Source organism: Myripristis murdjan, chromosome 21 (assembly GCF_902150065.1).
Source record: "Myripristis murdjan chromosome 21, fMyrMur1.1, whole genome shotgun sequence".
In the NCBI taxonomy this organism is placed as follows: domain Eukaryota; kingdom Metazoa; phylum Chordata; class Actinopteri; order Holocentriformes; family Holocentridae; genus Myripristis; species Myripristis murdjan.
In genome coordinates, this window is record NC_044000.1 from 31,403,799 (window position 1) to 31,417,374 (window position 13,576).

General features: G+C 43.0%; 1 protein-coding gene and 1 non-coding gene across 3 annotated transcripts in view; both read left to right on the forward strand.

The window, feature by feature from the left end:
- Positions 1-13,576, forward strand: part of erbb4b (erb-b2 receptor tyrosine kinase 4b) — a 516,511-nt gene that overhangs the window by 167,553 nt on the left and 335,382 nt on the right. The gene's annotated exons all lie outside the window — the stretch shown is intronic.
- On the forward strand, positions 6,870-7,036 carry LOC115380518 (U1 spliceosomal RNA). Its single transcript, XR_003930345.1, has one exon. It is a non-coding gene; the product is annotated as a U1 spliceosomal RNA (small nuclear RNA).

Sequence of the window (13,576 nt, forward strand, 5' to 3'; positions counted from 1 at the left end):
AGCTAATAGATGAAAGAGGATACAGTGCTTAACAAAAGTTGTTCGGGATTTCGTCATTACTCGCTTAGTTTTTAAATGATAAGGAGGGCGTCGTTTTTTCCATGGAGTTTGGCATGAAGAGGCGCACACTTGGCGCTAATTAGGCCCCTGGCGTCTAAAGTAAACGTCGCATGGCTTCGCCACACGAAAGAGGACGAAAATTCCTACAAAAATATGAAATTAATTTTTAAATTGGAACAAGTTTGTGGCCGCTGTGAAGACTTTTTGACCATTTTGGACCCTGGTGTCCTCTCCTCTGCACTCTGCCCGGTCATGTGACTCACTCTAGGTAACGGACAGTTCCGCAATACACACCCATTATAAACCGTCAGCGGGAGCAGAGAAAACAGTCAAACTTAAACTGCCGTAATTCAAAAATGGTACAAGATAGCAAAATAGTGTAAATACAAGATTTATAGAGCCGAGTCTTGTGCCTCGTTTAAACTTCGAATTACGTCTCTAACTGAAGCGATGTCCGAGCGGCGTTACCTCAAACAGGTGTGGGTTTTTATCGATTTCTCCATTGGATTGAATGTGGATTCCTCTGTCTGCCTGCATTTTGGTCTGATCATGACACAGCTGCCAGTACTCATGTATTAGCGCAGTATTCATGACACTCACACACTAGGACATCCTGGGACTTTCAAAATAAAAGCCCAAAACTCTTTCCAAATGAAAGCACCGAAAAAGACCCTTACAAATGGGAAAAATGGATGAATTTTCTGCACTTCAATGACACCAACATCGTCGCGGACCGGCACCGGTGCGAGGGCCGACCAACGCTGCTTGCAGCTTTAATTTGTTGTTGTTTTTTTTGGCGTAGTCTTCAAAATGCACCTCTTAGTCAAGTCAAGTCATGTTATTTCTATGGGACAACTAGCAGTGCACAGTAACAAAAGAATAGAAAAACAGAAAAGAAAAATACAGAAAATGAGTATAAAGACAAAATGACAATCATAAAACATGTGGACGCTAAAAAAAAAAACTAGATTGTTAGGGAAAAAAGTCTTTTTTTTTTTTAGCTTGGATTTGAAACATTCAGCAGTGGGGGTTGAAAAGTAGTAAATGTTGAACTGCAATCTGTACGTGCCCTTGAGCAAGGCACTTACCCAGCAGTTACTTAGAAATCTGTGAAAGTGGGTGAATATGAGTGTAATCTGCAGCCTAAACCTTTCCGCATTAAAAAAAAAAAAAAAGAAAGAAAGAAAGAAAGAAAAAAGAAGAGGGGAGGTTTGAAATATACATGATGCTCCTCCTGTACAGACTGTCAACATTTTTAAATGTTGCTTGTGGAATTGGGCTAAGTCATAAAAGTTAAATGCGCGAAATTAAAGGGAAATGTGTGTGCTGCTTCATTATGCACCACTGAGGCCGTCAACAAGGGTTTAAATGCAGAATCAAAGCCCGTTCACTCGACGATTCCTGTGAACTCTAATCTTTGTTAAAATCCGCAGCACGGTTATTGTTGTGGCTTCAGAGTTTCACTTATTGACGCCGTCGCTGTGACTTTGACTCTGAACTCGCTGCACCCAGCAGTGCTGGAGGTGAGAGCTGTGATGCTTTCTCAAAGTCATTGTGGGTGATGGGGGGAGCGCTCTGTGTGTTGTGTGTGTGTGTGTGTGTGTGTGTGTGTGTGTGTGTGTGTGTGCTGGGGGTTCAGAGCAGGCCAGTGATGGAGATAGCTGTGATCGCCTGGATCTGTCGCCTTCTGCTTTGGTTTGCCGCCAGCTTTGTGTTTTGACTTCCAATTGACTTCAGCTCCAGATGTTCCCTGCTATAGCTGCCTGGTGTGTGTGTGTGTGTGTGTATGTGTGTGTGTGTGCGTATGAGGTGTATGCTTGTAATGTGTGCATACCGCATGTGGACAGTAACAACGTGTGTCTGTCTGTGTGTGTGCATGTCTGAGCCGCTTTGATGTGTGTGATGTGTGTGTGATGTGTGTGTGTGGTGTGTGTGTGTGGTGTGTGTGTGTGTGTTGGCAGACTTTATTTGTGATTGTTGCGGCCTTAAATGCTTGATTTCATGGCAGATTTTCAAAAAAAAAAAAAAAAAGTGATGCATTTTGTGATGTTTTGGGGCATCTTGTTTCAGTGAAATTGCTGGAGAAGTGAGTTGCATAAATATATTTTTTTATTTTATGTATTTTTTTTTGTATAATTCATTAAAACTGTATTGTGACTTGTTGCAGTGAGAATGAAACAGTCGCCCCCTGTTCTGTGTTTTGATAATAATTTTACCATGTGATTTTTACAACCTGTATTGTCCCGTTTTAGAGTAGCCGACCATTTAAGGCGTTTAATGACCTCACAGACCGCCGTCTACCTGTGGTGGTGTGTTTACTGACCTCACAGACCGCCGTCTACCTGCGGTGATGTGTTTACTGACCTCACAGACCGCCGTCCTCCCACGGTGATGTGTTTACTGACCTCACAGACCGCCGTCCTCCCACCGTGATGTGTTTAATGACCTCACAGACCGCCGCCCCCCCCGTGGTGATGTGTTTAATGACCTCACAGACCGCCGTCCTCCCGTGGTGATGTGTTTACTGACCTCACAGGCCGCTGTCTACCTGTGGTGATGTGTTTAATGACCTCACAGACCGCCGTCCTCCCGCGGTGATGTGTTCAGTGACCTCACAGACCGCTGTCTACCTGTGGTGATGTGTTTACTGACCTCACAGACCGCTGTCTACCTGTGGTGATGCGTTTAATGACCTCACAGACTGCCGTCCTCCCGCGGTGATGTGTTTAATGACCTCACAGACCGCCGTCCTCCTGTGGCGATGTGTTTAATGACCTCACAGACCGCTGTCTACCTGTGGTGATGTGTTCAGTGACCTCACAGACCGCTGTCTACCTGTGGTGATGTGTTTAATGACCTCACAGACCGCTGTCTACCTGTGGTGATGTGTTTAATGACCTCACAGACCGCTGTCTACCTGTGGTGATGTGTTTAATGACCTCACAGACCGCTGTCTACCTGTGGTGATGTGTTCAGTGACCTCACAGACCGCTGTCTACCTGTGGTGATGTGTTTAATGACCTCACAGACCGCTGTCTACCTGTGGTGATGCGTTTAATGACCTCACAGACTGCCGTCCTCCCGCGGTGATGTGTTTAATGACCTCACAGACCGCCATCCTCCCGCGGTGATGTGTTTAATGACCTCACAGACCGCCGTCCTCCCGCGGTGATGTGTTTAATGACCTCACAGACCGCCGTCCTCCTGCGGTGATAGCAGTTAGGTCTGTTTGGTGGATAACCATGAAATTTGGTGACAACACTGATTTTGCCTGAAGGATGAAACCTGGTAATTCTAGTGTGAGACACACACAACGAGACATTCCTGTTGTGTGTGTGTGTGTGTGTGTGTGTGTGTGTGTGTGTGTGTGCGTGTGTGTGTGTGTGTGTGTCCTGGCCTTCTCTTTCCATCGGTCGACTGCTGACTGTCCTCACCAGCTTCATCGACTCTGGCCGAATCAGAGACTAAATCCACACAGTACAGCCTCAAGCTTAAACTAAAACCACCAAAATATCACACTGGCATGTTTGTCTTGTTGCCATGGATACAGTCACCGGCGCCAAAGCCTTAAAACTCATCACCAGACATAAGTACAGAGCTTGGATCTTCCTTTTGTCTCATGCTGGTGTGATGCTGCAGGAGGATGAGCAGCATGTTCATGTTCTGCAGGCCTAATGCTGCTAATGCTGAGTGAAGCACTGAAATCACATTGATGCTGTGATATGAGACCAGATATCACCTGGGATGTTGGACCAGGTGATGTGGTGATATGGGATGAGTGTTGTCTTCTCCCGGTTTTAACGGAGCACTCCATTGGTTTGGGTAAAATCCCCCTTTTTTTTCCCGGATCTCTGTACGTCCATTGGTTCGGTTCCTCTGGGTAGCATTTCATGTTAGCTTAGCATAAAGACTTGAAGTCTATAGGAGCCGTTAGCTTTGCTCTGTCAGATGATATTTAGGTCTTCAGTTAAAGATATTCTGATTTTGTTTTGGCTTTAATTTAATTGTAGATCATCTTTTGCACCAGATAACTTACTTTTTTTCTTCTTTTTCTCCGTCTTCCTCCTCTGCCTTGTAGTAGATGTCGCAGTTTTTTAAGCTGTAGCCTGATAGACAATCATATGCATTTGAGTTGTGCATTTTGTTTAATTACAGACTTTTGATAAATTCGGTCACTTTTAGACATACTGGGTGTTGTGGAGCTGTCAAAATGCATGTCTTTTCTCTCACAAACACCCGTCATTCTCTTTTGTTGACAGACTTAAATGTTATCATTGGAAGTTTTACAGTGTGTATTCTTGTTGAGGATGTTTTTTTTTTTTTTTTTTTTTTTTTTTACAAACACAGCACTAACTTTGTCTTTCATCCGCTTGTCTCAGAGAAAATATCAGCTTCAAAATACCCCAGCTCTCGAAAATCCCACTTCCAACTTTGGTGTCTTGTCAATCAGAAAAGCGATTCTGGCGAAATGACCCAAATCTCTGCCAGTTTAGTGGGAGAAGACAAGTCAGTGGAGGCTTTTATTGTTGAAATGCAGTGGAATGATGAGATGTCAGTCCAGTAGTAGCCTAATTCCCCACAAAAGACTTAATTACCACATGCTGTCTGTTGAATGAGGTCTGTCGTTCAAAAATGAACTAATCTCTCTCTCTCTCTCTCTCTCTCTCTCTCTCTCTCCCTCCCTCTCTGCCAACTCGCTGTGGATCTCCAAAGGTAAGAGACTGGAGATTCATTTTCCTTTGTTTTTGCCGTTTATGTGCATGAAACACTCAAGATCTGCACCCTTAATTTAAAATATGTATATATATGTATGTATTTGCAATCATGCTACAACATCACTTGAAATGAGTTGAAAAATTGTTTAGACAATACCAAATGGAGAACAGGAAAATGAATTTATTAACAGTGAACAGGACCCAGTAGAATCAATGTTAGACCTAAATAAATCAATAATAACATTTAAAAAAAAATGTGAAAACTACATAAAAGAACATCCAATGGCTAAATATTTATTGATTTATTGATTTATTTATTGGAGTTTTCATGATGGTCGCGTCTTATTTTATTTATTTATTTATTTATTTTTTTATTATTATTTTTTTTTTATTTGATCTGATTTGAGTGTGTAGATGCTCTGTTCATTTGTATTTTTTTTTTCACTCCAGCACCTCAGTAAAGTCTCCTGCTGGTTGAGCGGTGTGTTTTTCCTCTCATTTTGATATCAGCCAGTCATAAAGTAACAGGTTGACACGAATAAGTTAATGTTGAAGTGAGCGGGACTCAAACTATGGACACAGGCAAACACATCTTTACCTTTTAGTGTTAAAATATGAAAGATATTCAACAGTCATCAATTGAAATCTTGAACTTTTGGTGTGATTTCCGTGTTTTTTTCTGGAAGTGGTTCATGTTTTCCGGCAGACAGCAAATCATATTTATATCTATCTGTCTGCCTATCTATATGTATATTATTGTTGGTTTTCAAGCATCGTTTTGGCAGGAAAACCCTGGCTATTTTAGTATCCTGCAACCCAAGGAACCGCGAGGAAAACACCGAGCACCTTGCCTCCAAACAGTGAAAACAAACTTGTTCAGGGAACTCAAGTTTCAATCAAAAATCAAAGCCTCAAGTGGAATTTGTATGAGAAACAAGAGCGGAGAGATTTGGAGCTGAGGCTGTGTTGAGCGTTTAGCCTGCCACTGAGCGGAGAGCGGCTCCCTGATGACGCCCTTTGTTGTTGCGCGAGTGTGTAATGTTAACGCTGCCATCAAGCATATATTCTTCCTGCAACTGACCTTTTGTGCAAATCAAGTGCCTTTTGTGCACTTCAGTTCTGACTGCAACAGTGCCATACAAATGTGCTGTGATTACACACTGGTGGATTCTTTAGAGGCCGATCACGGCAAAGAAACAAAACAAAAAAAAACACAATGCAGCCGTGTTGCCGCAAACCGTGCAGAGATCTACTCAAGGACAAACCTCCTGAGGTGAAACAGAGTAAGGAGCAATATTAGCAATGTGACTCCCGCTGTCAAAGAGAAAAATCTCAGAGCCTGACAAGAAAAAAAAAAAAAAAAAAGCTAGGCAAAGCTGCAGCAGGTCACAAATTGAGTAAATCCAGCATATCTGCCACCGCATGGGAGTGCATAAGCGCATTTTTAGTTTGACGTCTTTATCATGTGACTTCATTAGCAATTAGCATCTAACTCAGTTCAGTGTCAAACGGATGGGAGGTCACTCTTCGCTGAAGTGCTTCATCCTGTTAAAGTCAAGTTTGTTTTTGGAGAAGACTGAAGTGACCACCTCCAAGAAGCAGGAGGTGACTCCCAAAATGTCGTTAATCCACGTAATGTGTCCCAACACTGGATTATCAGTTGCACGGTGGATTGGAAAATCAGTTTCTATGAAGAAAAAAATGATGGAGAGAGGATTGATGTGGACAGACGAGGGAGGAAAGCTGAGGAAACCACTCAAAGTCAGCTGCATATGTTCAAAAGAAACCACCAAGACAACCAAATAAAAGTCTAAGAAAATTTGGATAACGACAGATGAGGCAGGGCTGGAAAAAAAAATGTGATGGTAATCCTAGTTAAAATTGGGGATTTTATTGTGTAGTGTTATTCTAGGGTTCCATCGTCATTATCCACCAAGATCAGAGAGTTTCTAAAAGTCACTTCCTGTAGTAAAACGTAGGTTTAACCCGTTCCTGCAGGGCTGGGTGGCCTTTACTTCCCATTGTAGAGTAACTATATTGTCTGGACCCTGAGGACCAACCAGCGGTCCGGCAGAGAGAAACTGTTTCCACTTCCTGCTGACCCGGCAGTGGAGATGGCTCAGCCAGGCCGAGGCTCAGCCACTGAACTTGAACTCCACTTGCATTGCACATTGCATTGATCTCTGCAAATTTCCAAAATGTGGGAATTTGGACCGCATCGTCTCTGGTAGTTGGGGGTACTGTGTCTGCGTTCGCCCCTCAATATCTGCTTGGGGATCAGTAGAGTAATCCTGGTTCTGATTGTTGGAAATGAAAGCTAAAAACGTGAACTTTGGAGGCTTGTCGTCGTGGAGCTGATTTGAGAAAGTCCACAGAGGCTGAAGAAGCAACTCCATCTGTGAGACTGAAGCGCTTGGCCATCCCTCGCGTTAGCTTGGTGAAATAATCCTGGGGAATAATCCTAAAATTCATTGACTTGGTTGACTTTAAAACTGCACAAATCGTGTATAAAGTGAATAATAACATGCTTCCAGAAAGTATCCAGAAGGTGTTCCAGATCAGAGTGAATAAGTACCAACTGAGAGGGAGTTGCATGTTCAATAAAACAAAGGCAAGAACAAATGTAAAACAAAGATGTATAGCAGTAAAAGGTGTAAAATTCTGGAATAATTTAGAAATAGAAATGAGAGTACGTAATACGCTTAATAGATTTAAAAAGCTATTTTAAAATAATATTATTGGTAAATATAAAACAAAATTATGAACACTAGTGTACTTATGGACTGCCTTGGGACCCTTTGTATGTATATACATATTTTGTTTTTGTGTCTTTCATTTACTTTATTTTATTATTTAAGTGAGCTGACGAAATCTTGTAATGTGAGAAGGACAGGCAAAATAAGCTATGGCTTCGGTCAGTGTTTATTTGTATATATTATATATTTGTTTTGGTTTTCCACTGAAAGGAAATGAAATATTATTTATTGTTTAAATATTTGTGCATAAGATATTGTCTATTCATTTCTGCCACTTGACCGAAATAAAACATTCATTCATTCATTCATGGGGGACGACCGAACGTGGACCTGAGCTGTGTTCTGATTGGATCGCTCCGCTCGGACACTTTTTAATCCCAGGCTAATCCGCCGGTTTGACTCCGGAAAAATCATCTGATAGACAAAACGTCCGATTCTCGCAGTTTGACATGAAAAATTACACACTTTAGTTTACTCTCCCCTTTGAGGTTTTCACAGAAATAAATTCAACGCTGGGCAAAGAACCCCACAAATCACCGAGGGAATACTGCGGCACATGACGTGGAGTGACTTGTCCTTTTTGTGCACACACACCACTCCTCCTCCTCCCCTCCTCCAGCGTGCACCATAAATATACGTCAGTCCCCTTCATAACTGTGGGTGTCACTGCTCAGAGCTGCCAGTGTGCACGGGGCACGAAGAGAGAGAGAGGAGGGGCGGGGGGAATGATCGGAGGAGGACCTCGGCTCTGTCAAATGATGGAGGTGGGTCACGCAAACACAGCAGCAGGGAGAGAGAGAGAGAGCGGTTTTAAAGCTCGGCAGCAACAGATGATTGGCCGACGGCGAGCCTGTCCGCCTGTGATTGGTCTGAAAGCGAGGGAGAGGCCGTGGAGTTTAAAAGGAAGCGAATTTGCGCACGTGGCTTGAGACAGACGACGAAGAAACGAGTCCTCGAGATTGAACCTTTGCCGGAGAGAGAGATTCATTAAATAACGAGGAATCGGGGCCCGCGATGGGAAAACAAACACGGATCAATGCTTTTTTGACAGTGTAACTGATTTTTATTGATATCGGTGGTTGTTTACAGCATGATGGTCACCGGCTGGAGGTCATAGTTTACCCATTTTTCAATTTACTGCTTGAGAGGAGGAGGAGAGGATTTGTTGAATTAGGCCACAAAAGCTCCAGCAGGCTTAGCAGCAAATGCTACTCTCCCGGCGAGTCTCTCCCCCCTCCCGGTGTGTTTTTTTTTTTTCCCCAGATCCTTCTGCACCATATGGCACAGGTTGTTATTATAATGGCCTTTGACATAACATTTACATTAAAAACACTGATGAAAAGATAATGTGAATAATGCGCTGGAATAGTGGAAGGAGACGGATGGAGAGCTTTCCTGTGCAGTGTGTTCCTGTCTACTTTTCAATCTCCAGAGACCTTAACCCCCAATCTGCCCTTAATTATTGCCAGCTGGTGTGTGTGTGTGTGTGTGTGTGTGTGTGTGTGAGTGAGTGTGCGGGCACTCATTCATTTGTTTGAACTTCAAGGAGCATACATGTACAGGTGCTTGTGTATCTTTTTCTTTTCCTGGGATTCGATGGATTGGCCAAACTAACCAAAAATAAGCTCCTAATTCCAGGTTTTTCCACTTTTTTTTGGTCATTTGAATATAAACAACCCTCACTTTTGCCAACTCTCAAGTTTTCATGTCCATATTGCGATTAATTTTACAGATATTGCCACTGCGATGTGACTCCAGCCGTATAATAACGCTTCATTTGCGATGGCGTTTGGTCGCAAAATTCCACCTTTGATCCAAAAAAAAATCTCTTCATGAATAATTTGCACGAGTGTTGTGGCGCATCCATGTGGTGTTAAACATTCACATACATGCTCTCTCTGTGTGTGTGTGTGTGTGTGTGTGTGTGTGTGTGTGTGTGTGTGTCAGATAGAGACAGAGAGAGAAGGTGGGAGAGACACGGAAGACAGAGCGTTTTTTACCTCAGTCAATCTTCCCCTCGCAGGTTTACTCCAGCCCGGCTCGCCATAATGTGTTTTTGACTCCCATTGACTCTCAATTGCATTTCATTCAGCGCTCGGCAATCCACTTCCCGCTCTCTCTCTCTCTCTCTCTCTCTCTCTCTCTCTTTTTCTCTCTCTCTTTTATTGCATCTCATCAGCCGTGGGGAAACGGCCCAACTGCTGCTGTGATGCCACTCACGGCCAATGCGCCCTGACAGATTCCAATTAAGTTGGAAAATGTAACGTATGAATATTAGAAAGTCGTCTGACACAAACATCATCCCCTCCTTTTGTTGCATTATGCAGCTTGTAGTGTGTGTGTGTGTGTGTGTGTGTGTGTGTGTGTGTGTGTGTGTGTGTGTGGTGGGGACTGTTCTCCTCCGCTCTGCCATTTCCATAAAGTCTATTCCTCCAACAACTCCCACTCACCTGACTCAATCGCTCCCTGGCACTCCCTCGCTCCTCCTGGGTTGTTTCGGATTGTTTGGTTAAGCAGATGTAAATATCGCCTGCCACACACACACACACACACACACACACACACTTAAGCTCTCATTTAAGGCCCGGGACGTGGTTTTGTCAATTCATGCATCTCTATTTGGCCAGCCTCACTCATTCCGGCGCGAGCTGATTTGATATGGCGCCGCGTTGCCATGTCTGTCGAATCATTTCAGGATTTGTTAAACAATGAAGCGACGTCCTGGCTGGAATTTGTCATTTTTGTCAGTCAACATAATCTGAACAGCAGCGCCTCGGCTTAGGCTGTTTATCAGCCTGTGTTTAGCTGTCTGTTTGCCTGTTTGAACGTGTGCTCGTCTGTTTGTGTACTTGTCTGCCTGCCTGCCTGCCTGTCTGCCTGTCTGTCTGTCCACCTCGAGGCTTTGAAGCCGAACATGGCAACCCAAACGCTGCCAGCACCATGTCGATTGCTGTCAACGCTTGGCTCAAAAGTTCGGTTTCATTCTGACTGACTTCCGTCGCCCCTGTGCTGAATGAGAGAATTCCTCTGCCAGTTCCTGTGTGTGTGTGTGTGTGTGCGTGTGTGTGTGTAAGTGTTATGTGCATGTTTCCCACTGTGTGTGTTAGAGCCTTGAGGCAGGGCCAGAGCCCCGCGGCTGGGCCATAGACCATGAGTGACCTCATCCCAACCTGGCAACTCACTTCCCCTCAGATGGCGATAAGAGCGGTTGCCAGTCTGTCTGTTGAAATCTGAATGGCTGTTTTTTTTTGTTTTTTTTCCTTTTTTTGTTTAATATGATGATTTTTATGGCACAAGTCAAGGCGATGAGGAGATGGTGGAGGGTGACATAATCATATGGTGCAATATCCACTGTAAAGTAAAAATCCCTGTTTTTTTTTTGTTTTTTTTTTTAAGTTATTATTATTTAAATAGGTATCTGTTATGAAACTGTCATACTATTGCAGTTCTACCGGGTTTCTTTTCCAGGAAAAAATTACGTTCCCAGTAGCAGCATCAACGGTGTCGAGTCCGGGGTCTGAAAGGTCCCCGCTGGATCCTGGTTTAGCTTTTTGATTGATAAAATATGTTGTATTTTATTGCAAGCTTTTGCGTGGCTTTTATTTAGCATGTACAATGAATTGCAGCTATGCTCCAAAGGCCCAGTGTTCCCTCAGTGTCATTTTGTCTGTTTGCAGCCTCCATGTTTCCTGCTCCATCAACAAAAAGACACAATGATGTCCATAACTCTGGTGCATTAACAAAAATGCATAAACTGATCATAAGTGGTCAATAAATACAACCTGAAATGGTGTTTTCTGACAATGAACAACAGGTGTGTTTGAAGAAAAACCTTTGGAAGCACCTTATGCACCATTTTAGATGATATTTACATGATGTGTACTATCAGATAATGCCTTTTTATTAATATATCAGAGGTATGGATGTTCATTCTTCTCCTTTTCTCAAGAAAACTTAGGAATGGTAGAACAAACACTAAAATACAGAAGCAAATACAGGACCGTGGGAACACAGACATGCTCTCATGAGTAATTTGAACCATGACAATAGATTTTTTCTGTGTTTGTTAAACGTTTTTGATGCATTTAGATTATTGAAACTGTTATATTTGGGTACAAAGTTCCATGTGTTCATCCTGGAAGGCAGGAAACTCGTACTATCACCAGCTAAAGTAATTCAATCTCCATCAGGACAGAAAATTCAAGAAAAGATCTCACAGTCCCGCCCACACTGTTTGATTGACAGGTGATCTCTGGCTACCACCGCCGACAGGGAAAAGACAGGGACCGAATTAAAAACCAACAAGTGACGATCATGTGGATTACCCCTGCAACACGGAGCATCCTGCACCTCCGCACGTTTAAATCTTTTTGTATTTCTGATCTGCTCTCACCGTACTCTCTGTCAGCCACATTGATCCCTCTGTGCCTATTAATTATCAAAATCCACGTGCTGATTGCAAATGAACAGCACATCCAGCATTTACAAACTGGGATTACTCCGTCCTTGAGGTACTACATGCCACTTTGCGTTCAAAGAAAGTGTGTCATCCTTGGATTAACAAATATGGAGAACATTTACCTGATGCAAACACATAATCTAGTATTACAAGATGCTATTCTCACTGTGACAAAGGCCCTTCAGGTTTTATTGACTGGAGTTACTTGAGTAAAGATGAAACTGTAGTTTAAAGAATGATATTTATATTTTCAGTGTCATGCAGTACAAAGTATATTGCTCATTATGGCAGTGACAAACTTTATTTTACTTGGAGAAATAATGCAAACCTTTTGAACTTTTTTTTTTTTTAATTGGTAGCTGAATTAATGAATTGAGTGAAAGTAACAAACTACTAGAAAATGCAATTTAGATTTGAATTCACATCAGCTACCGCCAAACTACTGTAAAATGTGGTGCAGTTACATGAAGTGAACCGAATGTCCAAGACTACATGCTGCATACACACACACACTCTCTCTCTCTCACACACACACACACTCACACACACACACACTCTCTAATTAGTTTTAAAGGACTCAGCAACAGAAGCCAGCCATTTTCTCCCAGTTTTTTCCCACATCGATGAGATTCATTGCTGAGGATAATAATGCGAGGCCGGGTGTACACTCCCCCTCCCTCCTTCGCTAACATACATAAAGTGCACAAACCCAGAGAAAATTTTCGTCCCACTCAGCAATTTGGAGCCTCTTTAGAGGGGCGAAAGCCTTTTGATTAAAGTGCATTGGGGTCGGACGGACTCCCTTTAATAAAGCAATTGATTGTCTCTAATGCATCTCTTGAGCTTCCTCAAGGACGCCTGTGTAGAGCGATGATAACGGGGTTACGTGAAGATGGAGAGCAGATGGGAAGACTTTGGAGTTCATTAGACGATGTTTTGGGAGGAGGACGGGCGCTTATTGCTTTTTAAAGCTGCAACGCACAACTTTTCTCCACGGCAGGAAGTTTACTGTTGAGACGACAAAGCACCGAGCCAACTTAGAGGAGCTGGCGTCAGCTGAGGCCAAATTACTCTGCATCCACTCACATTTCTGCTAAAAGCTGTCCATGAACACACCGCGCAGACTGCAGGTGACATCCGACATGCAGCACGTTACCAGCAGGGGGCAGCAGCCTTCAAAAAGCAGTGGGACAGCAGAAAAATAAAGACACAAACTAGTGCTAACCATTCATTTCACATCACTTTGATTCGATTGTGTTATACGACTTGGGATGAGAAGTTGCACCTTGTAATGGTGTTTTCACCCTGAAGGTCTTTTATTGTGGAGGGTTTCTACTGTCTCTAAATAGCTAGCTTATCAACACCTCTGGATTACCCTGTTTGTATTTTTTGCCCCCTGCTGTTGGCTATAAGGCATCACCAGAAAACTTTGTGCGATGGTGTGATGCTCACCACCTTATTCTGAATGGTAAAAAAAAAAAACTGAGGAGATGATCTTAGACCCGATATCAGTTGGGACATAGTCCATGACTCATCCATGGAGCAGGTCAGCTCATAGTATCTGACACTTTCAGTCAGAATGTGCA